General features: G+C 55.9%; 1 non-coding gene across 1 annotated transcript; it reads right to left on the bottom strand.

Moving 5' to 3' along the window:
• Positions 1-3848: 3848 nt before the first annotated feature.
• On the bottom strand, positions 3849-4030 carry LOC148647633 (U2 spliceosomal RNA). Its single transcript, XR_015926975.1, has one exon. It is a non-coding gene; the product is annotated as a U2 spliceosomal RNA (small nuclear RNA).
• Between the last annotated feature and the right edge of the window lie 7097 nt (positions 4031-11127).

Genomic DNA, 11127 nt, shown 5'->3' with positions numbered 1-11127 from the left:
AGTGTTCCAGCACCCTGAACAGATAGCTGTGGTTCACTGTCGAAGGCTTTCTCCTGGTCCAGGCTGACTACAATCATGGGCATGTTCTGGTCCTCGCCCCAGGCGATGGCGTCTCTGGTCAGCTGGAGGTTCCAGCTGACGGATCGCCCATCCACCCCACACGTCTGGTCGCTGTGGATGATGTGGGGGAGGGCGGTTCTCAGTCTGCCGGTCAGAAGCTTGGACAGGATCTTTACGTCCACGCAGAGCATCATGATCAGCCTCCAGTTTTTGAGGTTGGCGGCGTCTCCTCCCTTGAAGAGCAGGGAGATGAAGCCATCCCTCATGGGGTCTCCGAGTTTCCCCCAGCGGTAAATCTCCTGCGCCACTTCCACCAGATCTGCCGCCAGGGTGTCCCAGAAGCAGGTGTAGAATTCCTTGGGGAGTCCGTCCGGCCCCGACACCTTGCTATTCTCCATGGACGAGCGCCGCCTTCAGCTCCTTGGCCGTGATCGGACCCTCCAAGTCCTCCCTCACCTCCTCCGGTACTTGTGCCTTCAGTCCCTCCAGAAAAGCATCGCCTGGCTCCACCTCCGTCTGTTTTTCTGAAAAGAGCTCCTTATAGAAACCAGTGGCCACTTCTACCTTGTCGCTCTCGTCCAGCACTTCCTCTCCATCTCCCCGTCTCAGGCTGTGGATAACCCTCTTTTTCTGGGCTCCTCGGACCTGATTGAAGAAATAAGAGGAACAGGTTTCATTATTTTCATAATACTCCCTTTGTGCCTTAACCAGGAAAGCCTTGGCTTTCTCGGTGTGCAGTTTGTGGAGCCTCTCCTTCAGGTCCTGTGCCCGGGCTGAATTGAAGGATCCTCCCCCGTTAGCTGAGCTGTACTCCGAGTTGCCTCTGGAGTCGTGCAGCTTCCTTCCTCTCCCTGGCCGCCTTCCGTCTGCAGTACGTCTGCGCCAGGGTTCAGGTCCTGTCCTTCACCGACTCCCACCATTCCACCACGGAGCTGTAGCCGTCTCTTAAATCAACCCAGCTTGCATAGTCTTTTTGGAACGGTGCCCTGAAGTAGTCTTCCTCCAGTATCTCCCGGTTCAGCTTCCAGTACCCACGACCAAATGCCGGCAGGTTGGTGTTAGCTACCACCGTCGAGCGCTCATGGTTGGAATACCACGCCAGGGACACCGTCGCCGACTCCAGGAAGCAGGTTGTGTGCAGAAAGATGTAGTCCAGGGGGCTGTACACTCCTTGGGAGTTTTTCCATGTCGTACCGGTGTCGTTAATGCGGCACAGTCTGAATCAGTCTACCAGGGAGAACTGCTTGAGAAGCGACTCCAGCTCTGCCGAGCTAGCGTCGCTCCCCTTCGACGTCCCCGTCGAGTACCACCTGTCTGTTGGTGGTGCAGCAGCTGGCCAGGTCAGCAAACACTTTCTTCCGGATAGAGGGTTCCGTCGGAGCATAGACGTTAATCGCTCTCAACTTCTGCCCCCTCCAGTCGATGTCTGCGACCAGGATCCGGCCCTGCACCACCGAGAAGGAGGAAACCAGCGTCATCTCTGGGTTTCCGAGGAGGATTCCCACTCCGGAAGAGTGGACCCCTCCTACGCTCCAGCATGATTCTCCCTTCGTCCATTCTCTGGTGAATGTCAGCTTGTCGCTTTCATCCTTCAGGTGGACCTCCTGTAAGAAACAAACTGAGAGACTTTGAGGCCAGATCATGAAAGACTCCCCGTCTTTTCACCGGGTCTCTCAGCCCTCTCACGTTAGTTGTTAGGAAGGTTAGTTTCACAGTCATGGTTAAACTAGTGAAAGTTAAACCTCCTCTCTGTGCTTACAGTTGAAACTTGGGAGTCTACATCTGGGCACTGTTTAGCTTAGATGTAACTCCTCTCGTTCGGGTCCTGGGGGGAATATGCTGGGCTCCCTCCAGGTCTCGCTGGGGACTGAAAAGTAAACATGCTGGACAGGTCCAGCCCTACCATCAGTCCGGGCTCCAGGGCGGCTTCGAAGTAATCCTCGTCTTCCTCGAGGATACTCTCTGCCACTGCTTCGGGAAGACTCCTTTCTTCCCTTTCTCCGGGAGTTTCGGGGACCTCCAGTTGCTCCTGGGCCTCGGGGGAGGGGGCTCCAATTCCTGGGCTGCCTCTTCCTGTTGTCCCTGGGCCTAGGGGGAGGGGGTTACCTCTTCCTGGGCTGCCTCCTCCTGTTGTCCGTTGGACTCGGGGGAGGGGGGTTCCGTTTCCTGGGCCTCGGGGGGGAGGGTTTCCATTTCCTGAAGCGCCTCCTCCAGTTGTTCCTGGGCCTCGGGAAGAAAGTTCCGTTTCCTCTAGGACGAGGAAACGGTTTTCCCTTACCACTCTTATTCTGTCTTTCCGAAGGTGGATCCACCCTGGGTCTCTTCTTTCGCTTTCCCTTCTTGCTGGGAGTTATCCAGGGTCCTTCCTCCGGTCGGCCATTTTGTCCATCTTCCTGGCGGCCATCTTGTGGCACCGGTGCGGCTGGGGGTGTGGCCTTGGCAGTTTCGGTTCTCTGCGGGGGAGGTGCGGGTTCTTTGTTCTCAGCCCTCTCCCTTTGTCTTGAGACCGGTTTCTGCCGGCCGACTTCCACCACCTGTGCAAACGAAGGCTTGCTTACCTTGCATTGGCGAAGGAGGTGTCCCTCGGCGCCGCATCCGTCGCACTTTTTGGCTGCCCGGCAGGTTTTTGCCAGGTGCCCGTCCTCATTGCAGTTGTGACATCTGACGATGTCACATGTTTGTCTTGTGGCCGGACCGTCTGCACTTGCTGCAGAAATCCGGCATCCTGGGGTAGTAAAGGTACCCCCTGTCGGCTCCGATGTTGAAGCGAGCCGGGGGGTGCTGGAAACCGTCGACGCCCTCTGGGTCCTCTTTCAGGAGGACTCGGTACTGGCGTTTGCCGTACCAGACGCCTTCGTCCCTGACCTCTGTCGGTTTTCCTACCACAGTTGCATACCTCCCTAGGTATGCTGTTACCCGTTCCGTTGGTATGTAGGGGTTGTATGTCTGAACTGTGATGGTCCTCTGATTCGTCTTCCTCATAGGCTCCGGCCTGAAATCGGAGAAACCGGGGCGCTTACCTTTCTCCCTGATCAGTCTCGTTGCCTTTTTGTATGAGGTGTCTGTGTCCATGTAGGCCTCCATGTATCTCTCTGCCTTGTTGTCCTGGAGGAAGTACAGATCTCCGGCCACCAACTGCAGGATCCCTCGCAGGAAGGTCATAAAGAAGGATTTCGCAGTCGGCATCATCTCCGTTTGCTTGGTCCAGTGGAACCGGATCAGTGTCCTCTTGTCTGTCATCTCTGAGGGAGAAAAAGGGAAAAAAAGGAGGGAAAGAGAGTTAAAGGAGCAGTGAGGGAGCCCTGGCCTTTGTCCTTGTGCACCTGCGGGCAGAGGCAAGGGGCAGCTCTCTCTTGGGAGGGAGGGACGGGGACGCGCGCACGCACACACGCCTGCCTGCCTGCCTGCCGAAAAAAAAAGAAAGAAGGTGGATATACTAAATTTTTTGGAGGGAAAACGCCCAGCTGTCGAAAGGGGCCCGCCTGCAGGGACGGGGACGGGCACGCACGCACGCAAGCAAGCCACGCCTGCCTCCCTGGGAAAAGGCTGAAAAAACTAAGTTTTTTGGAGGGAAAACGCACGGGAGCCGAAAAAGGGGCCGGCCTGCTTGCCCACAGTCGAGACGCGGGAAAGTGCACAGAGGGAGCATGGGAACGGAGACGGGGAGGGGGAGAGACACACAGAGACACACAGATGGACGAGAGACGAGACCGGGGAAGAAGGAGCTCCAGTCCACCTCGCTTGCTTGCTCGCTAGCTAGCTACGTCTGTCTTTTCACCACTGAGAGAAGGTGGTGCACCGCTCCCGGAGGCGCTGCAATACCGGGCCGATGCGTGGAGAGGACAGAGCAAGCTCCTGATCCAGCTCCCTGTTCCAAAAATCCGTTTAATATGTGGTCCCCCGATGGGGGACGTATCAGATATTATACTGATAAGAACAGTTTTTTTTATTACAAAAATACAAAAGATACAAGACAATACATACAAAACAGTTACCTACAGCCCCAGACAAAACAGAAATTAACCTAAAGAAACAAGACCCTTCCAGCGTTCTTTTGCTGCTGAAAAGCCCCACTGTGAAATATCCCATTTAACCCTTCTCCCGATATCGTGCTGAACTTTCCAAATTATTGTCTGGTGAATCCCCCTTCCCGTGCTCTATTAAGTCCTTTCGTGACACCCATAAAAACCATTTCACTAGACTGATGACCAGCCACAAAAGGAATTCGCAGTTCCACTTACGTGGTCCCGGAACCCCTTTCAGCACTGTCTGGCCGGTCAGGTTAAAATCCACACTCACTCTTGCCAGCAACCATTCACTCCACTTCCTTACCCTTTGTGAGAAAGTGCACCCCCAGAAAACATGCATGACTGTCTCTATCTCCGAGCAATCCGGGCGAGGACACGAGTTTTGTCTCGAGAGGCGGTGACTATGAAGTGTTTCCCGGACCGGCATGCGATTCCACCTGGCCAGCCAATTGAGGTCTTTTAACCTGTTGTCAAGGCCAACAGGCTGGATTTGCCGCCAGCCTTCTTCCTAGACCCCAACCACTGCCGGGCCGGCCTTTGCGACCACTGTCCTGTATAAGGCCTTGTGGTCTAAGGACGCCCGCCCCTCCCTGGCTGCAGGGTATTTCTTCAGCCACTTTACAGCGTGCCTGTAGTGCAGGGGCAGCCTTTCGGCCTTAGGCGTCCTATTGGACCAGACCACAAGGTGCCTCATCATTACAGCTAACCACAGCTTCACGTAACATACGCACAGGTGGTTGGGGTCCTCATGGAGGATTTTGCACAGGCTGGACACAAACAGGGTGTCCAGTTTTGCGGGCAAATCTGGAACGGCCCTTCCCCCTTCCTCTACCAGTCTACACATGTGCACTCGGGCGATGTACTCATAACCCGCGCCCCAGTTGAAACGGAAGACTGCTCTAACGAGATTCCTCCTCATGCTGGCAGGCAAGGGGAACACCCTGGCCAGATGCACTAGCAATGGCAGGATGTCCTCCTTGATTACTAGGACCTTTCCTGTATAGGAAAGTGTCCTTTCCTGCCACATGCCCAACCTCTGATTTACCCGTCGTAGCTTGTCTTCCCAATTCAGTTTCGCGGAATCGCCCGAGTGAAATCGAATGCCCAAGATCTTTAATGGGCCCGGCTCCAGGGGAAGGCCAGCGACCTCGTCTCTCCTGTCCTTCCACTTGCCAAAGTACTTGATGGCACACTTGTCCCCGTTTAGACAGGACCCGGTGCCAGCTAAGAGATCCTCCATCAGCTCAAGTTCTCGGTACATACTCCTTTCGGATGTGAGGAACAGGGAGATGTCGTCAGCATATGCTGCGACTTTTACCTGCTCACCCCCACTGCCTGGAACCACCATGCCCTCAATCAGGGGATCCTTGCGAATTGCTAGGAGGAGGGGCTCGGTGTACAGGACGTAAAGAAGGGGAGACAGGGGACAACCCTGCCTCACCCCACAACCGACCGGCACTCCTGCTCCCAACCTCCCGTTGATGCATACACGAGACACTGCTCCATTGTACATTGTCCTGATCCACCTGATGAAGACGTGGCCGACTTGCAGTATTTCCCCAAAGACCTCCATGAGCATGGGCTGTAGAGTATCCCAGAAGGCGACCCCAGGGGGGCAGTTCCTCTGCACAGGCCGGCCATGGCCTCCTTCACTTCTGTGGCCGTCAATTCCCCTTCCAGCCTCAGGGGAATCTTGGTTCTCCCCTGTCTAGGCCCGCCAACCACTTCTCCCACCGGCCCGTGTCCACGGGTTTTTCCGCAAACAAGGACCTGTAGAACTCCGAGGCACACTCCTCCATTTCTGGCCCATCCTGCACCACTGAGCCATCCGCCTTGCGTATCGCCTCGAAGCTGGTCCTTGCTTGCTGTGCACAGACCGCGCTGAAGAAGTGGGATGAGCACTTCTCTTAGTTTTCTATTAGTTCACCCTTAAGCCTAAACAGGAAATCTCTGGCTCGTGAGGACCAGATCTCGCTCAAGGCGTGCCGGATCTCCTTGGCTTTTGCCGCGTCGAAGGAACCACCCCCGTTAAAGGCCACGTATAGGGCTTCTAGCTCTTTTTGCAGGTTTGCTAGAACCGCCTTGACCACAGATCTCCTGTGCCTACAATAGCTAACGGAGGCCCTGGCGATGGCCTTTTTACAGGCCTCCCACCAGAGGACCGCCGATGGAAACCTCCACCGTTTCCTCTGGAAGCTGCACAGCAGGTCCACTATCTGAGTTAGGTATTTCTCCTCAGACAGAACCTGAGTGTTTAGCTTCCAGTACTGAGCTCTTGGCCGGAAACTATCAGAGATCACAGTAGCCGACAGTAAGAGGTGGTCAGAACACCACACTGGAACCACCTGCCTGGTCCGGATCACCCCCTTTAGGGTGGTGAATATATAGTCCAGCCTTCGGAATGTTCCTCGCCCGTTGCTCCAGGTAAAAGCCTTGGAGGTCGGGCCGAAGCCATCGAAACAGTCATGCAGTTTTGAACCACTGTGAAATCTAACCCAGGCCACTCGCGCCGGAGCCACTCGCATCCCCAAGATCGATATTAAAGTCTCCTCCCATCAACACCACCCTATTTGTACAAAGGAGTGGCTCCAGCTCTCTCAAGAAGGAAGATAAGGTGGCTCCAGCTTCTCTCAAGAAGGCCCCCTGGAGGCGCCTATCTGCTGGCGCATACACACCAATCACTCGCACACGCAAACACTCCCACACACCGTCCACAACCAAAAGCCTCCCAGGAATTACCGGATAGAACCTCACTCGGATAGAAACTAGAAACCCCACAGAGGATCCCCACCCCCAAGGAATGGACACCTCCCACACTCCACCAAGAGTCCCCAGTACGCCAGTCTTTCCTAAACTCAGACACGTCTCCGATCCGAGATGCGCTTCTTGCAGGAAGCAAAAGGAGAAGCGCCTCTCAGCCAAAAACTCAAAAACGCTAAGATGCTTGATTTTGTCTCCGAGTCCCCTGCTGTTGATAGAGCAGAGGGTGCACTCTCGCTCAGTAGGTTGTCTTCAGAACCCTGGACCCAGGAGGCCCTCCAGGTCACCCTCCGATCTTTCTCCACGAGGCGTTATCTCCAGGTCAGGTATCATGGGGGAGAAGCCCACGGAAGAATTCTCCTCCGGCGCCGGTACACCACTGAGGGCCATTGAGGAGTCCGAATCCGGATCGGGTGGTCTCGCTAATTGCAAACCAGAGTCAAAGCCAATCGCCCCGTCCCCGGGCACTGCGTCCCGGGGGCATGCAACAGAGTCGACGGCGGTTACTGCCCCCCCATCTTCGCGGGTAAGTTGGGGGGGTCCTCTCACCTCCTCTTCCCCTCCTTCTGCCGGGCCTGGGTCTTTCGGAGGGTCGTTGTTCTCCTCCTCAGCTGGACTTCCCACTGACTCTTCATCAGAACTTGAGTCTTCCTCCATTCCTTGACTCACGTCTGAGTAAGTGTCTCCCACCTTCTGAGACTGCCCCTCGGAATCAGAGTGGTCATCGTCCGCCATTCCGGCCTCGTCCTCCAACGGGATGTCGTTCTCCTTCGACTTTTTCTCTGCCACCTCAGAGCTGTCTTCGTCAGAGGCGATTCTCACCCTTTTCGTCTTCTTCTTTCTCCTCTTCTTCTGTATCACCCAGCCAGGTTCCGTGGATTCTTCCTCCCCGGATTCCTCAGTCTACCTCTGCTTCTGCAGACCAGAGAGGCGGCCCTGAAGATCTGCTAGGGTCACCTGGGGCTCCAAGTCCGAGTCCTGCGGCGGTGCCTCAGTGTTTGCCTCCTGGGGGGCAGGACCTAAGTTCAGGTAAACCTCGCCGTCGTCTCGCCTCCTCATTCTCGTTGATGGTCCGGCCTGCTCCTCTCCCCCGCCTGCGACTACGGACGCAAAGGTCTTAATTTTCTTGGGGTGGCCTTGCTCCCCACACAAATTGCACACCATAGCCTCCCGGCAAGCCACTGCCGCGTGCCCAACCTGCCCGCAACGTCTGCAGAGCTTTTCTATACAGTCCGCCACCAAATGACCTTCCTGACCACATTTTCTACACGTTTTAGGCTGACCGGAATAGCTCAGATAACCCCTGTTTGGCCCAATGTAGAAGGACGCTGGGGGGTGGAGGACCCCCCCAGGTGAGGTCTTGCTAGGCATTCAAAGTCGAGTAGCTGCTAGTCATTTTGGCTAATTAGGTCCAGGATTTCTGGACTTTTCCTTCTCCCTCTTTGATATAGGCCTGGAGTTCATATGCACACCTTACCACGTCCTCCTTCTTTCCCTCGAGACCCATTCCCAGCACTTCCCTTCCGCTGTGGTCAAAACTAGGTTTGACACTACCAAATTGTCTCAGGATTTCTTTGATTTTTTCAAAACCCTGTGGGGTATCTCACTCTTCTCGATACCAGGAGGAATGGTTCAGGAAAGCACTGGAGGTCTCGAGGTCAAGTCTGTAGAGGCTCCCCGACTGTCGCACTCTACGGCGCAAGTCATCATACCGTCTTTGACGGTCCCTCTTGGCCATGTCTCCTGCCTTTTGATTTTCCCTGTCCTTCAGTATGTCTAGCAGAGCTCGTTATGCATCCATAGCTGTGTTAAGGTCCCTACTCGTGATCTTAATGAGGTTATTACCCTCCAATTCAAAAATAACACCCTCCTGTACTAATGCAGACAAACTGGGGCAAGAGGACTGATCAATCTGCCCCTCTTCATCTATCTTTTGCTCCGCTAAAAAGTCTTCTGTCACTGCGGCCATAACCACTACAGCCCCACAGGGCTGCTTGCTATGCCCCAGATCTCCCTCCACCTGCTTATCAGGCTCAGGGCTAGTCTGAGGGGCTGTCTCTGCTACTACCTCAGGGGTAGAGTCCTCCTCACTGCTCTTCCCCCCCCTTCCAGTTTCCTCTTTGCAGCCCCACCCGACCATTCCATTCCCCCCTCCCTTTCCCCCATAGTCTGTTGGAGAGTGTTCATAATGCATGGTCTCCAAATTTCTGGCAGTCCGATCCGCTATGTCCTCCACCACTGCAAAACCCTCCTCCAGGTCTACCTCCGAGCTTAAAGCGGGTTCTCTGTCCTCAGCTTCTCGGTCTGCCACCGGTTTCTGCCCATCGTCATCTGTCAGTCCCCCAGGCGTTTCTTCTTCCATCTCCCCCGTCTCCCCGGTCTCCTCCTCCCTGTCCTCTGCACCTGGAACAGAAATGGTCGAGCAAGGCCCAGCAGCCTCAGGCACGCCCCCTGCCGCTCCCCTGCTTACCGAATCGTGGCTCAAGGGGCAGTCCTTATACAAATGATCTTCCACCCCACACAGGTTGCAGGTCCTCGCCGCCTTGCACTCAGCACCCTGGTGTCCCGCCCTGCCACATCGCTTGCAGACTGTCTCCCTCCAGTTGGCTGCAAAATGTCCTTCTCCTCCGCATCTCCTGCAGGTTAGCGGCTGTCCCGGGTAGTTGACGTAACCCCGGTTCACCCCAATAAAAAACATTGCAGGAGGATGTAGGTAACCATTCTCTTGGGCACTAAGGGTCCTCAAACGGACAAAATACCGGAACTTCCCCGACCAATAGCCGTTCCTGTCATTTATTCTTACGCCTTTTGCAGTTACATCCACAAACCGTTTCAGGAACACCTCTATGTCCTCTTCCGGCACGTAGGGATTGAACATCTGAACGACTAAAGGCCTGTTTTCTCTCACAAACAAAGGCTCAATGATGTAATCGCTCAGGGGCTTCTCATTTCTCTTAGCCTTCGCCATCTCCCACACTCTGTGGCAGACCACTCTATTCACAAGAAACAAGTCATACGTTTTCTTTCCCAGAAAGTCTTGTAAACAATAAACATCAGTGGGGCTTAAACCGAAAACTCCACGAACTATGTCGTCACCGAAGATTCCCCTGTCTCTCAAGGCCCGTTCCCCCAATTCTGCTTTCTGCACAAACCGAATTGTGTGCCGGAACTGACCTTCCCTGCTGCCAGCGCCCTCTGATGGTCTTCCACCCGAACTTCTCGCTGAAGCAGCAGCAGTCGCATAGCTTCTCCCACCTTCCTTCTCCGGTCCTTTTTCAGGTCTTCCTTCTCTGCCACCAGGGCCCTTTAATGGTCTTCCCGCCACACTGCTCACCGAAGCTGCAGCTGCCACATAAACTCTCCCTCCTTCCTTCTCAGGTCCTCTTCCAGGTCTTCTACCCTCTTCTCTGGCCAGGGTCCTCCCTGCCGTAGCAAAAGCAACGTCAGGAGCCGGCTCCATCCCTCCGTCCTCTCCGCTCCGCCGCTCCCTCTGGTAAGTCGCAGGAAAAAAAAGGCTGCAGCCGCCGCCGCCGCTCTCCTCTCTCCTCTCCATCGCTGCTATCTCGTCCCCCAGCCCAGTCGTCAAGCCGCATACTTTTCGGAACTGAGCCAAAAGGCCGAGAAGCGATGCCCCCAAAGGCACGGACCGACGCGCGGGCGTGCCGCTGGCGCACAGTGGCGCAGGCCGACTCCTCTGGAGCCCAGGACCCGCGCAGCTGCCGGCCTCCCTGCAGCCAGAGGCCTGCCGCCGGACTCTGCTCCCCCTCTCTCTTGCCTGCATGCCTGCCTGCCTTCCTGCCAGTCCCGGCCGGGGGCCCTGCTCTTTGATCTTCTGTCAACGGCCCGACAACGACCGCAGCCGCAGGGGGCGCCAGCCGCCCGGCCTCCTTAGCTTAGGCCCCTCCCACCGGCAGCTGCTGTGCCCAACCGGCTGCAAGCGCAAGCTGAGCGCCAGCACCTGCGGGCAGAGGCAAGGGGCAGCTCTCTGTCGGGAGGGAGGGACGGGGACGCACGCACACACGCCTGCCTGCCTGCCGAAAAGAAAGAAAGGTGGATACACTAAGTTTTTTGGAGGGAAAACGCACGGGGGCCGGCCTGCTTGCCGAGAGAGTCGAGACGCGGGAAAGCACACGGAGGGAGCACGGGAACGGAGACGGGGAGGGGGAGAGAGAGAGACAGACGCAGAGACACACAGATGGACGAGAGACGAGACCGGAGAAGGAGCTCCAGTCCACCTCGCTTGCTTGCTAGCTACGTCTGTCTTTTCACCCCTGAGAGA

Source organism: Lepisosteus platostomus, chromosome 15, assembly GCF_059453375.1.
Source record: "Lepisosteus platostomus isolate fLepPlt1 chromosome 15, fLepPlt1.hap1, whole genome shotgun sequence".
Classification (NCBI taxonomy): Eukaryota; Metazoa; Chordata; class Actinopteri; order Semionotiformes; family Lepisosteidae; genus Lepisosteus; species Lepisosteus platostomus.
This window is presented reverse-complemented; position numbering and strand designations above follow the sequence as displayed.